Source organism: Micromesistius poutassou (genome assembly GCF_964030765.1).
Source record: "Micromesistius poutassou genome assembly, chromosome: 12".
Classification (NCBI taxonomy): Eukaryota; Metazoa; Chordata; class Actinopteri; order Gadiformes; family Gadidae; genus Micromesistius; species Micromesistius poutassou.
Window position 1 is genome coordinate 4,620,781 of NC_140282.1, and position 12,467 is coordinate 4,633,247.

Below are 12,467 nucleotides of genomic sequence, written 5' to 3' on the forward strand. Positions count from 1 at the left end.
TCACTTGGAATCAAGCTTTATAGGACATTAGAGCTGCTGTTTTATTATCAATCCTGGTCACATGACAGGAAATCACTTCTTTCCATTCCAGATCTTGATCGAGATCTTTGCTGTTGTGAAAAAACAGATATATAGATTGCAAAAAAATGTAATGGATCCAACATGCCAGAAAGATCCCGATGATGATGGTGATGATTAAATAACTAAACTAGAAATAGGTATATGCATCCCTTCACTGTCTTTGTCTGCCTGTCTGTCTGCCAGCCAGCCAGCTAGTCAGCCATTTCTAGGATGTCAGATAAGGTGAAGTTAAGATAAATGAAAAACTTGATCTCTGTGTAGATACGGGAAATTAATAATAATTCCAGACCAGGTTAATGCTGCACAAACATTGAAACTCAAATCACATGAGTAAAGAGACCTAGGACTGTGATTAAAATGCAATGCTGCACCACTAGTAAATTTGATAGTTAATTAAAATCACCTTGCTCTTGAATTAAACCTACCTCTTTATAAGGGATCCTATCAGCTTTCATGGAGTCAGTTCTTTTTTTAATACATTTTTCTTTCCTTTTTAGAGTGTCTGCATGTGTGTGTGTGTGTGTGTGTGTGTGTGTGTGTGTGTGTGTGTGTGTGTGTATGGAGAGGGAGTGTTTAGGTGGTTGAGAAGTGTTGTGTGAGCGCATACCGTCAAAAAGCTAATACTTCTAATATGACCTATGACCCCCTTTTAATTGCTGTTTTCCACAAATCATTAGCATTTTCAGTTGTTATCAGATTATTGATTTATTTGAATTTCGTAAATGTCACCTTTACCAATCTTTTTGAAGTCATAAAAAAAAAATCGGAATGAAAATACAATATAAACAACTTTCATATTGGACAATAAACAACAGCATCGTCCTAACTGTGTTGCTCCGTTCTTTAAATGGGCTTTTTCCCACAAGGGCGATTATAGTGCATTTCGGTTTGTGCTGAAATGTTAGCTTGTAGGTGGGCCCAGCCTGTGTTTGATGAAGCCTTCTGCTCCTAGGTAGAGCAGTGCCTCGTCTCTTTGTTCCAGTGTTAGGAAAAATGAAGATAGACTTAAGAGAGGCTGCTCCGTTTGTACATCCTGGCCCAAATGGCTGGACATGGCAGCCTGGCGTTGGCTTTGGTGTTCCACTCAGTGCAGTGAAACTGAGTAGGAGTTAGGGTCTCCAACAATCCACATTAACTTCAAAGCACCCGGCGCAACAACCCGCTCGTCGTTCCTAAGCAACACACACAGACACACACACACATGTGTGTGTGTGTGTGTGTGTGTGTGAATAGAAATGCATGCACATTCACACACACACACACACACACACACACACACACACACACACACACACACACACACACATAGACCAATAGTTGTCTCTGGAAGTGGGAGATGAGTGTGTCTTTCGGTGCACTTCAGCTCACTGTGATCCCTGATAGCCCTCCGTCTTTCTTCTTTCTTCTCTCCTCCTCTCCCTCATACGGACTACATCTCCCGCTCCCCACGGAGCTCCCCGCCTCCAGCCGCAGAAGGACAGCAGCAGCAGCACCACCACCACCACCCCCCACGCTCCGCCTCATCTCAATCCTCTCCACCTCCCTTCTCCCCCACATACTTTTATCAGTATTTCATCCGGCACACAAAAAAAACACATTGTTAAACCAATGATTGAAAATACATTAAGTACATATAATACATCAAAATAACGAGAACACAGGAAAGGACAGCGGGAGAGAGACAGAGAGTGAGAGAGGGAGTGAGAGAGAGAGAGAGAGAGAGAGCGAGGGAGAGAGAGAGAGAGAGCGTGAGCATCAATTAGCAACGAAGCACGAATAGAGTAGGAGAGGCTTTCGTAACCTACGCCTTCTGTTTACCTCTGGCCTCCAATTCACTTACTGTTGTCTGCACATACCAGACAGTTCCTCCCTCTCATTTTGTGTCTTTGTCTCTCTTGCGCGCTCTCTGAAGGGCCCTCAGAGTCTTCGAGCCAAAGTCAGGTGCAAAAACCTCACGTCCCGAATTGGCATTCAAGCGTTGGAACGGCTCTCTGGTGGGCCGTGTGCCCCCGCCGCCGACTCTGGTCCTTGCCCAGCTCCATGAGAAGGTCACCCAGAACACGGTGTTGGACGATGCCAGGCATTCCAACATATGCACGTACGCACTTCACACTCACATAAACACACACACGCACACACAAATGTAGACCCCATGCACACATGCAGAAACACACGCATAGGCACACAAACACACACACACACACACACACACACACACATAGACACACGCACACACACACACACACACACACATACACACACACACACACACACACACACATGCCCCGATACACATTTACAGATACACAAACAAACATACTAAACCTGTGATTACGCACAGGCATGATGGCGAGTGGACAATCTAAGGGACAACTGAGAATGTCTATAATGTATTTTTATGTCAATGCTCATCCCTGTTCTGCCAGCAGCAGCAGCACTCATATCCATATTTAGCCCCATCACTTTTTTCTTTCTTTATTTCTTTCTTTCTTTCTTTCTTTCTTTCTTCAGCCAGTATTTTGGCTCACACTCAACACTGAAATATAACCAGTTTTCATAACACATACCTCTCAGTTAAAAAAACACCCTTTCTCCACAGAAAACAATATATATATATATATATTGTGACAACCCGCTCCCCACCAGGGGGAACCGGGGGGTAGTGGTCGACGGAGTGTACCGCCTTCACGCTCCAGTCGGCAGCAGAGAGTGCGTCGGCACCCATCGTAATCACCTGGATGCAACGCACGGAGGGGGAGTCGGCATAAAAGGCGATCGTGGACGCACACTAGGGGGAACAAGAAGGACCAACACGGAGTCGGACGATTGCTGAGAGTCTCTCGGAGGCCATAGAGAAAGTATCTATTCCCGTGATCGCTAAGTGTCTCTCGGAGGCCATAGACGAAAGTATTTGTTACTTTGATCACTAAGAGTCTCTCGGAGGCCATAGACGAAAGTATCGATTTCCTTGTTTCCCGTGCTGCCGAATAAATGCCGACTTCGGCTCATCTGGAATCCGAGTGTGGTGTATTCCGTGTGTGAGAGAGACATTTGTGATCCGGGTCGCCACATATGGTGGAGAATGCGGGCAACGATCCCGCTACCTCTCACACGGTAACGTACCCACTCGCTCAGCATGCAGAACCCCGACGGCACCACCGCTCCCTCTGTTGTTCAGAGACAACAGCAGCTCCAGGCGCAGGCTGCCGCGTTACAGCGGGAGACGGCGGAGAGTCTCGCCCTGCTCCGCGAAGTGGTGCTCCGGCTCACACAGCATGCCGTCCGCGACGCGCCGACAGCCGCGCCGACAGCCGCCCCGACCAGTCGGCTCACCAAGCTCGGTCCTGACGACGATGTAGAGGCGTACCTGGAGGTATTCGAGAGGACCGCCCGGAGGGAGAGCTGGCCGTCGGAACAGTGGGCCCACATCCTCTCACCCTTTCTCACCGGTCCCGCGCAACAGGCGAGCCAGGACCTACCGCCCGAGGACGCCGACCAGTATCCCGCGCTCAAGCAGGCTATACTGGCCTACTACGGGCACAACCTCGCGGCCCGAGCCCAACGGTTTCACGACTGGCGGTTCGACATCCGGGGTGCGGTGCGGACCCAGATCGCCCAGCATGGCCGGCTAGTGAGGAGGTGGCTGACAACGGGCGAGGGACCCAGCCCGGTGGATAGGGTCCTCATCGATAACACCGTTCGCCAGCTTCCGCCCGATGCCCGGAGGATCCTGGCCCACCACCATCCCGACACAGTGGACGACCTGATCCGTCAACTGGAGAACTGGCAGGTAGCCCAGCAGCTCAGCGCCAGTCCTCGGACCAGCCTTCGGCCGACCGAGACCCGACGAGACCGGAGGGGGCCCCTGACGTCGCCACGGACACCCCCACCGGAGCCGCCGATCGTGTTCCGGGAGGGTCGCGAAGGGAGACGGTGCTACGCCTGCGGTCAGCCGGGGCATTTGGCCCGAGACTGTCCCGGGGACAGAGACGTGTCGATGCCGTCGGCCTACGCGGACGAGGGTACGTACCGGCCCCGCATGTTGGCCACCTGTTGGGCACAGGGGGTAGCACGGGTCATGACCCAGGACACACAGGCCCTCCTGGACACGGGTAGTGTGGTGACCCTCCTTCGTCCCGAACTGGCGGGGGGGAAGGGGGGAGAACCAATGGAGGTGGCCTGTGTACACGGGGACACCCGGACCTATGGGACTTGCCATGTGGTCATCCGGACCCCCTACGGGGTGTTCACAGCCCGGGCGGGGATCGTACCCTACTTGCCGGTACCCCTTCTTATCGGGAGGGATTGCCCGATTTTTCACAGACTCTGGGATCCGGAGTGGGAAAATCGGGTAAGGAGAGAGCCTGCTCGCCGAGTGGGGAGGAAGGTGCGACCGGCGTATGGGGCCACCCGGGTACCGGCGACCCAGGAGGAGTCGTTGGCAGAGGACCAAGGGCCAGAAGGGGACGGACCCTCGCCACCGGGATCTCCGACCCACCCGGGAGGGCATGCTTCCCGATCCGGATCACAGCGGCTTGGACCGACACCTCGGATACCCTGACGGCGCCAGAACTGAACGACCCACCCGAGGAGTCCGAGAGTTCCCCTCTCACTGAGTTCTCAGACTTCTTACCGGAGGGGGGGGAAGGAACCACTCGGCCGGGGCAGTTCGCTAGCGCCCAGCTGCAGGACGACGCCCTCAAACACGCCTGGAGCCATGTCCTCGCACACGACGGACAGACCCGGGACTCGGTGAGTTGCCTTACACACCCACACTTTAGCACCAGGGGGGCCCTGCTATACCGGGTGGTGGAAAAGGACAGGGCGGTGACAGAACAATTATTGGTCCCTCGGACATATGTCAGCAAGATGCTGTTTATGGCCCACACTCACCTCCTGGGAGCGCACCTGGGCATGGACAAAACCCGGGATCGGGTCTTGGCGAGGTTTTACTGGCCGGGGGTGAAAAGGGACGTAGAACGCTACTGCCAAACGTGCCCTGAGTGTCAGCGGGTAGCTCCTCGCTCCACGGCTAGAAACCCACTTATCCCCATGCCCATCATAGAGACTCCGTTCGATAGGATAGCCCTGGACATTGTGGGGCCCCTCCCCAAGACCAGCAGGGGACACCGGTATATCCTGGTGCTGGTAGACTATGCAACCCGGTACCCTGAAGCCCTACCCCTGCGAGCGGCCACCACTAAGGCGGTAGCGAAGGAGCTCATGCTTCTGTTTAGCCGGGTGGGGATAGCACGGGAAGTACTGACGGACCAGGGCTCATGCTTTATGTCTCGTGTCATAAAATAACTGCTCAGACTTCTCCAGGTCAAACAGCTCCGGACGTCGGTGTACCACCCCCAGACGGATGGTCTGGTGGAACGGTTTAATAAAACCTTAAAACAAATGCTGAAGAAGGCCATGGACACAGATGGGAAGAACTGGGACCAGCTGTTGCCCCATGTACTGTTCGCGGTGCGGGAGGTGCCCCAGGCTTCTACGGGTTTCTCTCCGTTCAAGCTCCTATACGGGAGAAGGCCTCGGGGAATCCTGGACCTTGCCAAGGAGACGTGGGAGAGCCAGCCGTCACCCCACCGCACCACGCTGGAACATGTAGAGCAGGTGAGGGACCGTATGGCCCAGGTCTGGCCCATCGTCCGGGAACATCTCGGGCGTGCCCAGCAGGCCCAGGCGAGGGTCTACAACCGGGGAGCCCAGCTGCGCGTCTTCCGGCCTGGAGATCTGGTGCTGGTCCTGGTCCCGACGGCGGAGCGCAAGTTCTTGGCCAAATGGCAGGGGCCATACGAGGTGGTTGAGAGAGTGGGACAGGTAAATTACCAGGTGCGCCAACCAGGGAGGCGTAAGCCTACCCAACTGTACCATGTGAACATTTTGAAGCAGTGGAAGGGGGGAGGGGATCCGCCCGATCCGGCACCCCTGGGGTTGGGGGCCCGACGAGGAGTTCCGGTAGTCCCGGTAGGAGAGGACCTCAGCCCGGCCCAGAAGCAAGACCTCGCCGACCTGGTCCTGCAACACCAGGACGTGTTCTCCGAGCTTCCGGGTCGGACCTCGGTGATCCAGCATGACATCCGGCACCAGGAGTAAAGGTGAGAGTTCCGCCCTACAGAGTCCCGGAGGCCAGACGGGCGGCGATCCAGGAGGAGGTGGCCCGGATGCTGCAGCTCCACGTCATCGAGGAGTCCCGCAGTGCCTGGTCCAGTCCAGTCGTCCTCGTGCCCAAGCCTGACGGGAGTTACAGGTTTTGTAACGACTTCCGAAGGCTGAATGAGGTGTCCGACTTCGACGCCTATCCCATGCCACGGGTGGATGAGCTGATCGAGAGACTTGGACCGGCCCGATATCTCACCACCCTGGACCTGACCAAGGGATATTGGCAGGTACCCTTGACCAGGACCGCCAGGGAGAAGACGGCGTTCGCGACCCCGGGGGGCCTGTTCCAGTACACCGTTCTCCCCTTCAGTGTCCATGGAGCCCCAGCCACCTTTCAACGCATGATGGACCAGATCCTGCGGCCGCACCAGGCCTACGCCACCGCCTACATCGACGACATCATCATCCACAGTGACAGCTGGGATGTCCACATCCGACAGCTGAGGGCCGTACTGAGCGAGCTACGGAAGGCGGGTCTCACCGCCAATCCGGCCAAATGCCGCCTCGGGTTGGAGGAGACGGCCTACCTGGGGTATCAGGTGGGTCGGGGAAACGTCAGCCCCCATGAGAGCAAGGTGGCCGCCATCAGGGACTGGCCCCGACCAACCTCCAAGAAACAGGTAAAGTCGTTCTTAGGGCTGGTCGGGTACTATCAGAGGTTTATACCCGGCTTCGCCACCCTGGCCAGCCCTATGAACGACCTGACCCGAAAGACATTGCCAGACCGGATCCGGTGGACGGAGGCGGCCGAGAAGGCCTTCGAGTCGCTCCGGGGAGCCTTGTGCTCAGAGCCGGTGCTCATAACCCCTGACTTTACTTCTCCCCTCATAGTGCACACCGACGCCTCGGAGGTGGGGCTGGGGGGAGTCCTATCCCAGGTCCGGGCTGGAGAGGAACACCCCATCACGTACATCAGCCGGAAGCTCCTTCCCAATGAGAGGAATTATTCGACCGTGGAGAAAGAGGCCCTGGTCATCAAATGGTCACTGAATAAACTCAGGTACTATCTCCTAGGTCGGGAGTTCACCTTGGTCACGGATCACGCCCCACTGAAATGGATGGCCAGCGCAAAGGACTCCAACGCCAGGGTGACGCGGTGGTTCCTGGCACTCCAGGACTTTCGTTTCAAGGTGGACCACCGACCTGGCAAAGAGCACGCGAACGCAGATGCCCTGTCACGCCGGGATGCCTGCCTGGGGTGGATTCCCGGGACCGGAGGCCTCATCTAACGGGGAAGGGATGTGACAACCCGCTCCCCACCAGGGGGAACCGGGGGGTAGTGGTCGACGGAGTGTACCGCCTTCACGCTCCAGTCGGCAGCAGAGAGTGCGTTGGCACCCATCGTAATCACCTGGATGCAACGCACCTGGCCGGAGGGAGGGGGAGTCGGCATAAAAGGCGATCGTGGACGCACACCAGGGGGAACAAGAAGGACCAACACGGAGTCGGACGATTGCTGAGTGTCTCTCGGAGGCCCGTGTGTGAGAGAGACATTTGTGATCCGGGTCGCCACAATATATATATATATATATATATATATATATATATATACATACATGGAACTGCAGCGGTTGATGCACAGGCGTGTAGGAGCCACTTGCCGATACCCTTGTCTCAGTGTCCTTATTATGACAGCAGCGGTGTGGTACTAATGGGGGCGGTAACTCAAATCAACCTGCATTAACACATTCATCCACAATACAGATGCTTAACATCGGGGATCTGCTGCAAGCTGCCTGAGACTTGGTGTCTTTGCCCCCTACACGTGTCTCTCCTGCTCACCGCACAACCTAGTCTTTTGAAATTGAACCTCTGTAGAGGTGTTTGACTTCACCTACCTTCTTTTTCTTCTCTTCTCTCACTTTCTTTCTTTCTTTCTTTCTTTCTTTAATTCTCAGTCTTCTTCCTGTTTATGGAACAGCCGCCGGTAATGGAAGTACAAGTTAACCTATGCATTGTGCACTATGCACATATACACAACATCACACACAAGAAAGGCTGGTCAGTTGAATTCCTGTGAAATTCATACACTGTTGTTTAAATAGCAATGAATGAGTTTAAATTAATAACACAGTGTAGTATAATGCATGGATGGAAACATCACCTGAACCGTGTTACCATATACACGTGAGCCATCACAGAGTACATCATGCCTCATGCGCTGTCACGTTTAGACAAAGGGATCGACACAACAAACCTTCGTACATGTCTGGCATGAATGATTAATGCATGTGGTGACAGAGAGGCGCTCTGTCTCGTTGTTTTCTCATAGATCTCCGCTACACCACGCTGTTCGCCATGATGAGAGGAATACACTCTGCCCACGGGCTAGGGGCGGTGGTGGGATAGGTGGATCTCAGATGTGTGTGCGTGTGTGCTTGTATTTGTGTGTGTGTGTGTGTGTGTGTGTGTGTGTGCTTGTATTTGTGTGTGTGTGTGTGTGTGTGTGTGTGTGTGTGTGCGCGCGCACTGTTTTCCTCATATTCTGTATTATTAAAATAAGTTAGTGAATCTTAGCATCTTGTATTTTACAACCAATGGGGAGGAGAAGCCAATACAAATCCAAACAAATAAACTGAAAACATGTTTCTTCATTGCTTTCAACATGATCTCTCTCTCGTCTATTATTGAGCATTAGACTACACTCTCGCTTGCACTATTTGATTTGCTACAAAGGGGGCTGTGCTGATGTTGCAGCCCCACCAGATGATGCCAGCGTGTTCATAGATAGAATCAGATAGTGTTGCCCCCTAAAATTGCAATTCAAATCATCTTGAAGGATTTATTTATTTTCATTCATATGAAATGTGAAGATGTCTTCAAATCTTACGATTAATTTTTGCTGCTGAGTTTTATGAAGTGTGTACAAGGTACACACAGCCTTCAACTGAAATATTTGATTCCATAGAAAATTGAAACATACAATTCTCTTGGATCTATTCTTGTCTTTGTATTTCCCTTCTTAAATCATCCTGTCAGTGTTCACGTTCACTCCTAAACGCTTTCTCTCCTGACCGGTTGAGAGTGATGGCGATTTAAGTGGGGTTGCGGGCCTTGCCAACTTAAAAAGCATCACCACGTCCAAAGTCTTCTTTATCGCCTTGACACGGTTGCAAATCAAACCCCTTTAATCTACAGGAATGATCAACGGCGTCGCCTTCCCCACTGGTGCCACAGTAAACAGAGTTGAGAGAGATGTATCCTGCTTGGTTGTTTTTTTTGGGCAGAAGGGAATCTGGCGGGAACCACATGTGTCAAGTCCCCTCTGCGTGATTGGCAGTGGTTATCTGAGGCTTCATCAACAGCCACCAAACACAACTCCTCTGTTGTCCCTTGGCTATCTCTCGCTATTGAGGCTGAAACGAGTTTTAGGGGTCAGCAGAGGTACCACAGATGCACACAGCACAGCGGCAGAGGTTTTCCAGGGAGAATGATATTCGGTTTTTGCGTCCCCCTGCTGTCTGTGGGAATTAGATACACTGTGGATTGTTGTCTGGGAACAATCACACTCATTCTCTGTGTGTACTGGTTTAAAAGATATATTACTAGTAATTCAACCCTTCAAATAATAACCCCTTTGATATTGTTTTCCTGTTTAGTCTACCGATGTGTTGGGGCGCCTTGGGGAGATAGGCTCGTGTGTTTAGACTCCCAGCAGAAAGGCACTGAGATTGGATCGATCCCCGATGACTGCAGCCTATCCCCGATCAAGATACCTAACCTGCTCCTTAATGGCCAGCATCAGCATCCCTGTAGGTCACTCTGGATAGATAGATAGATCCTTTAATAATCCTTTACAGGAAATTACAGTGTCACAACAGCGTGGACAGACATAACAAACACACATTCCCTCATATGCTAAAATACTTAAATACTACAATAATAAATACTAAATACTATAAGGTGCAAAGTTAATTTTGTGCATTGTAAAACCGTATGGCAGCTGGTATACAGGACTTCCTGTACCGCTCCGTTTTGCATATTGGTGCAATTAGTCTCTGGCTGAAGGTGCTGTTCTTGATCACCTTCAGGGCGTGGAGTGGGTGAGTGGGGTTAGACATTATTGAGGCCAGTTTGTTGAGGATTCTGGCCTCTGCCACCTGCTGGACCTTTAGCTGCTCAGCCCCGACCACTGAGCTGGCCTTCCTGATCAGCTTGTCCAGTCTCTTTTTGTCCGCTGTGCAGGCGCCTTCTCCCCAACATGCCACAGCAAAAAACAGAGCACTGGCCACCACTGTGTGGTAGACAGTGCACAGTAGGGGTTGGCAGATGTTAAATGACCTTAGTCTCCTCAAGAAAAAGAGTCGACTTTGTCCCTTCTTGTACACCGCTTCCATATGACTTTTCCAGTCCAGCTCACTGTCGAGCTGCACACCAAGGTACCTGTGGTTGGCGACCATCTCCACCATAGTGCCCCCGATGCTGATTGGTGTTGGTTGAGTCCTCCTCCTTCCCCTCCTGAAATCCACAACTATCTCCTTTGTCTTTGTGGTGTTGAGATGGAGATTATTGTGTGTACTCCACTCCACAAAATTGTCTATGGTGTCTCTGTACTCCTCCTCATTTCCCCCTTTAATGAGGCCAACAACAGCTGTGTCGTCTGAATATTTTTGCAAGAAGCAGCTTTTAGTGTTGTATTTGTAATCCGCTGTGTAGATGGTGAACAGGAATGGAGCCAGAACAGTTCCTTGTGGAGCCCCTGTGCTGCTGAGGATGGTGCATGAAATATTGTTCTGTAGGCGCACATACTGTGGTCTGAGATAAAGGTAGTCCAAACACCACAGTACCAGTAATGGATCCACCTTCATCATCTCCATCTTCTCCCCTAGCAGACGTGGCTGGATGGTATTAAAGGCAGATGAGAAGTCAAAGAATGTTATCCTTAAAGATGCATCAGGGGTGTCCAGATGTGTGTATGCCCTCTGCAGCATGTAGATGAGGGCATCATCAACACTAATGTTAGGCTGATATGCAAACTGTAAAGGGTCCATTTGCGTAGACACACTAGTGCAGAGGGAGGAGAGGACAAGTCTCTCAAATGTCTTCATGATATGTGAAGTGAGAGCTACTGGTCTGTAATCATTGTGGTTTGTGGGATGGGTCTTCTTTGGGACAGGTACTAGGCAAGATGTTTTCCACAGCCTTGGGACCTTCTGTAGGCGCAAGCTCAGGTTGAACAGGTGTGTAAGAATACCACACAACTCTGAAGAGCAAGTCTTCAGTAGCCTTGGGCTGATGTCATCGGGCCCCACTGCTTTCCCTGGCTTCAGCCTGTACAGCATCATCTTAACCTGGGCAGTATGGAAAGTCATAGGTGGGGTTGCTGGTGGAGTAGGAGGTGAGAAGAGAGGACTCTGTGCAGGTAACATCTCAGGAGTGTTGGAGAGAGGGAGGGGAGGTAGAAAATAAAAGCATATTATAAAAATAAAAGCATAATAAATAAAAAATAAAAATAAGATGGATAAAAGCATCTTTAAATTAATGACTGAATAATAGTCACATCAACCATTCAATCATGCTTGATATATGCATGCATGAATATAAAACCCAACACGTAAATCTTTTGTCCTGCAAATATTTAATATAAGTACTTAACATTATTTCCTTGTGTAATTCTCCTGAACATCGCCCACCAAGGTAACTGTGGAACAGAGATGTAGTCAGGTTCGAGGTTCCACTGCTCACGGACATGCTACATTATGAAAACGCTGAGGGAATAAAAGAAGGTGGACTTCACGGTCTGCTTAGTCCGAACAAAACACGCGTGCTCCACTGCCATCTCTCCCCCCCCTGATAGTTCTACTTGGCTAGGCAGCGGCTACAGCCTCCCTCGTGCCCGGTGCTGGGGCCAAAGGATGGGTAAGGGATTTGCCTCCTCGTCCGTGGTGGAGCCTATTGATGAACAGGGGTGGCTGCACGGGGGTGTAGCCGTGCAGTGCGTCCCTAGTTTGGCGCCAGGCGGCGATGCCCACAGGGCCTCATAGAATGAACCCCTCCGGTCTGAAGCGCAAACCAGAGAGTGAGAACTGGATAGATGGAAACGTAGGGGAAGGCCTGCAGTTCTGCAGTGATTAAAATGGATGTTTCACTTTGTGCACCCAAACTCCCAATGCATCGTCAATTATATTACTAACATAAAGTCTGTATATGCGATATTAAAATGATTAATGATTAATAAAGTCTATATGAAGGGTTAATAAATATGCCACGCCATTTAT